This window comes from Schistocerca gregaria, unplaced genomic scaffold (assembly GCF_023897955.1).
Source record: "Schistocerca gregaria isolate iqSchGreg1 unplaced genomic scaffold, iqSchGreg1.2 ptg000846l, whole genome shotgun sequence".
Taxonomy (NCBI): Eukaryota; Metazoa; Arthropoda; class Insecta; order Orthoptera; family Acrididae; genus Schistocerca; species Schistocerca gregaria.
Window position 1 is genome coordinate 210,001 of NW_026062210.1, and position 7,500 is coordinate 217,500.

A 7,500-nucleotide genomic window follows, 5' to 3' on the forward strand; every position below is an offset into this window, starting at 1 on the left:
TCGCTTTACCGGATGAGACTCGTACGAGCACCAGCTATCCTGAGGGAAACTTCGGAGGGAACCAGCTACTAGATGGTTCGATTAGTCTTTCGCCCCTATACCCAGCTCCGACGATCGATTTGCACGTCAGAATCGCTACGGACCTCCATCAGGGTTTCCCCTGACTTCGTCCTGGCCAGGCATAGTTCACCATCTTTCGGGTCCCAACGTGTACGCTCTAGGTGCGCCTCACCTCGCAATGAGGACGAGACGCCCCGGGAGTGCGGAGGCCGCCGCCCCGTGAAGGGCGGGGAAGCCCCATCCTCCCTCGGCCCGCGCAAGGCGAGACCTTCACTTTCATTACGCCTTTAGGTTTCGTACAGCCCAATGACTCGCGCACATGTTAGACTCCTTGGTCCGTGTTTCAAGACGGGTCGTGAAATTGTCCAAAGCTGAAGCGCCGCTGACGGGAGCGATTATTCCGCCCGAGAGCATCCCGAGCCAACAGCGGCGCGGGTCCGGGGCCGGGCCAGGTAGGTCCGTCATCCGGGAAGAACCGCGCGCGCTTGCCGGGAGCCCGAGCGCCCAAAGGGGCGAATCGACTCCTCCAGATATACCGCCGAGCAGCCAGCCAGGACACCGGGGCTCTGCCCAACAGACGCGAACCGAGGCCCGCGGAAGGACAGGCTGCGCACCCGGGCCGTAGGCCGGCACCCAGCGGGTCGCGACGTCCTACTAGGGGAGAAGTGCGGCCCACCGCACACCGGAACGGCCCCACCCCGCGGCGAGTGGAAAGGCAACCGGACACGACCCCGCCGCGGATTGCTCCGCGCGGGCGGCCGGCCCCATCTGCCGAGGGCGGGGGCCAGTGGCCGGATGGGCGTGAATCTCACCCGTTCGACCTTTCGGACTTCTCACGTTTACCCCAGAACGGTTTCACGTACTTTTGAACTCTCTCTTCAAAGTTCTTTTCAACTTTCCCTCACGGTACTTGTTCGCTATCGGTCTCGTGGTCATATTTAGTCTCAGATGGAGTTTACCACCCACTTGGAGCTGCACTCTCAAGCAACCCGACTCGAAGGAGAGGTCCCGCCGACGCTCGCACCGGCCGCTACGGGCCTGGCACCCTCTACGGGCCGTGGCCTCATTCAAGTTGGACTTGGGCTCGGCGCGAGGCGTCGGGGTAGTGGACCCTCCCAAACACCACATGCCACGACAGGCGGCAGCCTGCGGGGTTCGGTGCTGGACTCTTCCCTGTTCGCTCGCCGCTACTGGGGGAATCCTTGTTAGTTTCTTTTCCTCCGCTTAGTAATATGCTTAAATTCAGCGGGTAGTCTCGCCTGCTCTGAGGTCGTTGTACGAGGTGTCGCACGCCACACCGCCAGCCGGCTGTGCACGCTACCGAGAAAGTACCGGTATGCGAACCGCCAGGCGACGGGCGCGCATCGCACGTTTAAGGAGACGCGGCCGGCCACACAGGCGACCACGACACTCCCACGTCTCCGAAGCGGGACAAACGCCGCGCGCTTCAGTATACGTAGCCGACCCTCAGCCAGACGTGGCCCGGGAACGGAATCCATGGACCGCAATGTGCGTTCGAAACGTCGATGTTCATGTGTCCTGCAGTTCACATGTCGACGCGCAATTTGCTGCGTTCTTCATCGACCCACGAGCCGAGTGATCCACCGTCCTGGGTGATCTTTTCCTTTTCAGTCTCCCACTGTCTCTTTCAAGACAGTAGCATTTGCGGGACTGAGGCGTCTGACGGCCCCTGTTCCACTATTTTTTTTTGTGTCCAACGGCCTCACAGCCGATGGGCGTCGTACGGCTCCACACCGGAGCGGACAGGCACTCGGGCGAACGTCATTCAAAACCGGCGCCAGGCGCCAGGTACCGCAGGCCAGCCGCTCCAGAGCTTCAGCGCTCGTACCACACAACAACAACACTTCCGCTAGTTTTGAGAGGCACGCGTGGTTCCGCACGCGGCGCACGGCCACTGCCGTACAGGTAGCGTGTTGCGCGACACGACACGACACGCACATCGAAAGACATGCAGTCTAGTCGGTAATGATCCTTCCGCAGGTTCACCTACGGAAACCTTGTTACGACTTTTACTTCCTCTAAATGATCAAGTTTGGTCATCTTTCCGGTAGCATCGGCAACGACAGAGTCGATGCCGCGTACCAGTCCGAAGACCTCACTAAATCATTCAATCGGTAGTAGCGACGGGCGGTGTGTACAAAGGGCAGGGACGTAATCAACGCGAGCTTATGACTCGCGCTTACTGGGAATTCCTCGTTCATGGGGAACAATTGCAAGCCCCAATCCCTAGCACGAAGGAGGTTCAGCGGGTTACCCCGACCTTTCGGCCTAGGAAGACACGCTGATTCCTTCAGTGTAGCGCGCGTGCGGCCCAGAACATCTAAGGGCATCACAGACCTGTTATTGCTCAATCTCGTGCGGCTAGAAGCCGCCTGTCCCTCTAAGAAGAAAAGTAATCGCTGACAGCACGAAGGATGTCACGCGACTAGTTAGCAGGCTAGAGTCTCGTTCGTTATCGGAATTAACCAGACAAATCGCTCCACCAACTAAGAACGGCCATGCACCACCACCCACCGAATCAAGAAAGAGCTATCAATCTGTCAATCCTTCCGGTGTCCGGGCCTGGTGAGGTTTCCCGTGTTGAGTCAAATTAAGCCGCAGGCTCCACTCCTGGTGGTGCCCTTCCGTCAATTCCTTTAAGTTTCAGCTTTGCAACCATACTTCCCCCGGAACCCAAAAGCTTTGGTTTCCCGGAGGCTGCCCGCCGAGTCATCGGAGGAACTGCGGCGGATCGCTGGCTGGCATCGTTTATGGTTAGAACTAGGGCGGTATCTGATCGCCTTCGAACCTCTAACTTTCGTTCTTGATTAATGAAAACATACTTGGCAAATGCTTTCGCTTCTGTTCGTCTTGCGACGATCCAAGAATTTCACCTCTAACGTCGCAATACGAATGCCCCCGCCTGTCCCTATTAATCATTACCTCGGGTTCCGAAAACCAACAAAATAGAACCGAGGTCCTATTCCATTATTCCATGCACACAGTATTCAGGCGGGCTTGCCTGCTTTAAGCACTCTAATTTGTTCAAAGTAAACGTGCCGGCCCACCGAGACACTCAACAAAGAGCACCCTGGTAGGATTTAAACGGGGTCCGCCTCGGGACGCGAAAGCACCCCTTCGGCTCGCCCCACCGGCAGGACGTCCCACGATACATGCCAGTTAAACACCGACGGGCGGTGAACCAACAGCGTGGGACACAAATCCAACTACGAGCTTTTTAACCGCAACAACTTTAATATACGCTATTGGAGCTGGAATTACCGCGGCTGCTGGCACCAGACTTGCCCTCCAATAGATACTCGTTAAAGGATTTAAAGTGTACTCATTCCGATTACGGGGCCTCGGATGAGTCCCGTATCGTTATTTTTCGTCACTACCTCCCCGTGCCGGGAGTGGGTAATTTGCGCGCCTGCTGCCTTCCTTGGATGTGGTAGCCGTTTCTCAGGCTCCCTCTCCGGAATCGAACCCTGATTCCCCGTTACCCGTTACAACCATGGTAGGCGCAGAACCTACCATCGACAGTTGATAAGGCAGACATTTGAAAGATGCGTCGCCGGTACGAGGACCGTGCGATCAGCCCAAAGTTATTCAGAGTCACCAAGGCAAACGGACCAGACAAGCCAATCCGATTGGTTTTGATCTAATAAAAGCGTCCCTTCCATCTCTGGTCGGGACTCTGTTTGCATGTATTAGCTCTAGAATTACCACAGTTATCCAAGTAACGTGGGTACGATCTAAGGAACCATAACTGATTTAATGAGCCATTCGCGGTTTCACCTTAATGCGGCTTGTACTGAGACATGCATGGCTTAATCTTTGAGACAAGCATATGACTACTGGCAGGATCAACCAGGGAGCTGCGTCAACTAGAGCTGAGCAGCCGGCCGCCCGGGAGTGTGTCCCGGGGGCCCGCGCGAACACGCAAGCGTCCGCTCAATTATTCTGCAAACAGGAGGAGGCCGAGCTCCCCTGCACGATACACCTCGAAACCCTCTCAGGTCCCGGCGGCGCGCAGCGCCGTCCTAGGTACTTGGTCGGTTTCGAGAGAGGCGCAATCGCCCGGAGTTAGGCGAGTAGACGGTTTTAGTGCGAACACCCTTGCTCCCAACTGAGCTTGCCGCTGCCGACAGAGGCCCGGGAGCGTGCTGTCGTGGCATTGCCGGCGGGAGACAACACGCGCCACCTATGGTGACCGGCAGCTCCAACGCCAGAGCCACACAAGGGCAAAGCCCCACTTGGGTGCAGAAGCGAACTCTCCCAGCACAGCGCACGCGCCAACACGTCCGCACAACTGCGATACAAACCACCTGCGAGAACCGCTGGGGCGACCGAGCAGCAGACGGCGTCGCGGCGCCGAGTGCCAGGCGGCGGCGCATCCTCAACGCACACAGTCCTCAATCAGACCAGCACACTGCAGATGTCCACCGCGCTTCGCACCGGGCTCGGCTGAACCAACTTTGGCCGCCAGGCGCCGCGTGCAGGGTGCGCCGCAGCGTAGCTGCGCCGCCTGCCGAGCCCGTCGGCTGGCGCTCCTGCCACTCGGCGCCCCCCACCAGCCGCCTGTTGCGCGTGCGCCCACGCAGCGCGCGGCCAACACGCCGGGCGGCCCCCCTTCACCGGCCGGGAACAGTCCCACCAAGCCACCGCCGCGTATCGCTTCATACCCACATGGGCCTAGTCACGTGTGTGGATGTGGCGGGTACCGCTGAAACAACCGGTTAATAGCTGTACCGATCGTCGCCATCACAGATTCACCTCCAGCGTGAACAACCGCTCAACAACGGATTTCCAGTTCATTTGCGTATCTTGGGCAGTAAACGTAGATGTCCACCTACATTTGCGAATTCAACAATTCTTGCATGCCAGGATGTCATGTGTCACGACACGCTACATCAGACCACATACACACTGCGACATGTGCAGAAGAGAACACGTGGAAGGTGGCCCGCGCACGTATGCGATGTCCCTTCCGCGATCCACTGTCAACCGGCATCTGCGGCATGTCCCAGATATGGAACGCGGTCCACCAGGGTAGCACTTTGTGTGAGGCAATACGACAAAGTCAGAATACACGCGTCACTACATCACACGGCTCACGCTGACCTGACCTGACTCACCGCACCACCACCCCCAGCGACCCAGGGTGACATACAATGCGTTCGTACGTTCCTCCCACACGCCTCTACGGCGTACCACAGTGCAACCTAGCTGTTATTGGGAGACGAGACAAGTAGCATCGAGCACAACATATGGAAATTGAGATTCGACACCGTTGGGCACAGCCAGCGTACGGTCACACGTATCACACTACTTCACTCTGTACGTAACTACCGATGATCGGTACAGCGTGTGGGTTACGCGTACGACATCAGCGGACAATGGACACAGACCATACCACGACGTACACTGAGGGCGTCGACATCTGAACGCAACTGAACAGCTGCGAGGCTCATTTAACACTCAAACGCCAGACCGACCAGCTTGAGAGGACGGAGACACAAAGAGAGGGGCAGAGGGGGGGGGGGGGCGATATAGTCCTATTGCAGTACAATTGACAGTGGATAGCGGGAATATGTGGAAAGTAAGCAACACTCGCAAGACATCTACATGAGGATAACAACGACACCAGAGATTCCGAGCAGTGAACTATGTTAGGCAAAGGGACAACGTGGGTTAGGTTAAGGGACAACGTGGGTTAGGTTAAGGGACAACGTGGGTTAGGTTAAGGGACAACGTGGGTTAGGTTAAGGGACAACGTGGGTTAGGTTAAGGGACAACGTGGGTTAGGTTAAGGGACAACGTGGGTTAGGTTAAGGGACAACGTGGGTTAGGTTAAGGGACAACGTGGGTTAGGTTAAGGGACAACGTGGGTTAGGTTAAGGGACAACGTGGGTTAGGTTAAGGGACAACGTGGGTTAGGTTAAGGGACAACGTGGGTTAGGTTAAGGGACAACGTGGGTTAGGTTAAGGGACAACGTGGGTTAGGTTAAGGGACAAATTGAGTTAGGTTAAGGGACAAATTGAGTTAGGTTAAGGGACAAATTGAGTTAGGTTAAGGGACAAATTGAGTTAGGTTAAGGGACAAATTGAGTTAGGTTAAGGGACAAATTGAGTTAGGTTAAGGGACAAATTGAGTTAGGTTAAGGGACAACGTGGGTTAGGTTAAGGGACAAATTGAGTTAGGTTAAGGGACAAATTGAGTTAGGTTAAGGGACAAATTGAGTTAGGTTAAGGGACAAATTGAGTTAGGTTAAGGGACAAATTGAGTTAGGTTAAGGGACAAATTGAGTTAGGTTAAGGGACAAATTGAGTTAGGTTAAGGGACAAATTGAGTTAGGTTAAGGGACAAATTGAGTTAGGTTAAGGGACAAATTGAGTTAGGTTAAGGTACAAATTGAGTTAGGTTAAGGGACAAATTGAGTTAGGTTAAGGGACAAATTGAGTTAGGTTAAGGGACAAATTGAGTTAGGTTAAGGGATAATCTGGTACAACCACAGTTAGGTTAAGCGATAATCTGGTACAGCCACAGTTAGGTTAAGCGATAATCTGGTACAGCCACAGTTAGGTTAAGCGATAATCTGGTACAGCCACAGTTAGGTTAAGCGATAATCTGGTACAGCCACAGTTAGGTTAAGCGATAATCTGGTACAGCCACAGTTAGGTTAAGCGATAATCTGGTACAGCCACAGTTAGGTTAAGCGATAATCTGGTACAGCCACAGTTAGGTTAAGCGATAATCTGGTAAAACCACAGTTAGGTTAAGCGATAATCTGGTAAAACCACAGTTAGGTTAAGCGATAAAGTTGGTTAAATTTGGTATTGTGTGGGAAGGGGGCAGAGAGGGGGGGGGGTGGATAGTGGTGGCAGTACGCGGATGCCTGAGTCACCGTCAGATACGTCACGTCGGTTCGATGCTTGTAGCAAGAGGCTGGCGGGTCTGTGTCTCTCACTTCTGCAATTTTTCATGTGGTATAACACGAGGGCGGGTGGTGATATTTGGTGCCCCTCTGTGTAGGATGTGTGTTGGTGGTGTTGGTTTATCTGAGCAATGGTAGTTGTCGGAGGAGTGTGGTATTGTGCTTTTATAGGTGGACCTACTGGTCTGGTTATCATAGTGTCGACGGTGCAATGTGGCAGAGAGGGTGCACTCGACATTGTCGCATTCCAGATGTTTACGTATTGTGTGTCTCCGTTGCAGGCCGAGAGTAGTGCATGTTCGAGTGTCTGGCTGACGTGCGATTCACGTTGTGTGCCCAGTCTTACAGCACGTATAGGGACATTCGCATAAATCATCTATATGTGGCCTTGCATCATTTACTAAGCAGTGCCGTGAGACGACCGAACTATTAGGAAAGTACTGATGTACCGCATAATGTTTACCTTCCACCACACGGCGAGTATCGACTGTGCCCAGCGTTG

The 7,500-nt window shown here is 54.6% G+C and overlaps 3 non-coding genes across 3 annotated transcripts in view; all 3 read right to left on the minus strand.

Moving 5' to 3' along the window:
• The window catches only part of LOC126322880 (large subunit ribosomal RNA), a 4,222-nt gene extending 2,889 nt beyond the window's left edge, over positions 1 to 1,333 (minus strand). The window contains exon 1 of the ribosomal RNA XR_007559286.1: positions 1 to 1,333. This exon is cut by the window's left edge and continues 2,889 nt beyond it. This is a non-coding gene — a ribosomal RNA (large subunit ribosomal RNA).
• A 188-nt stretch (positions 1,334 to 1,521) lies between these two features.
• Positions 1,522 to 1,676, minus strand: LOC126322909 (5.8S ribosomal RNA). Its single transcript, XR_007559308.1, has one exon. It is a non-coding gene; the product is annotated as a 5.8S ribosomal RNA (ribosomal RNA).
• Positions 1,677 to 2,044: 368 nt separating this feature from the next.
• Positions 2,045 to 3,937, minus strand: LOC126322925 (small subunit ribosomal RNA). The gene has a single exon (XR_007559323.1). It is a non-coding gene; the product is annotated as a small subunit ribosomal RNA (ribosomal RNA).
• Positions 3,938 to 7,500: the final 3,563 nt, after the last annotated feature.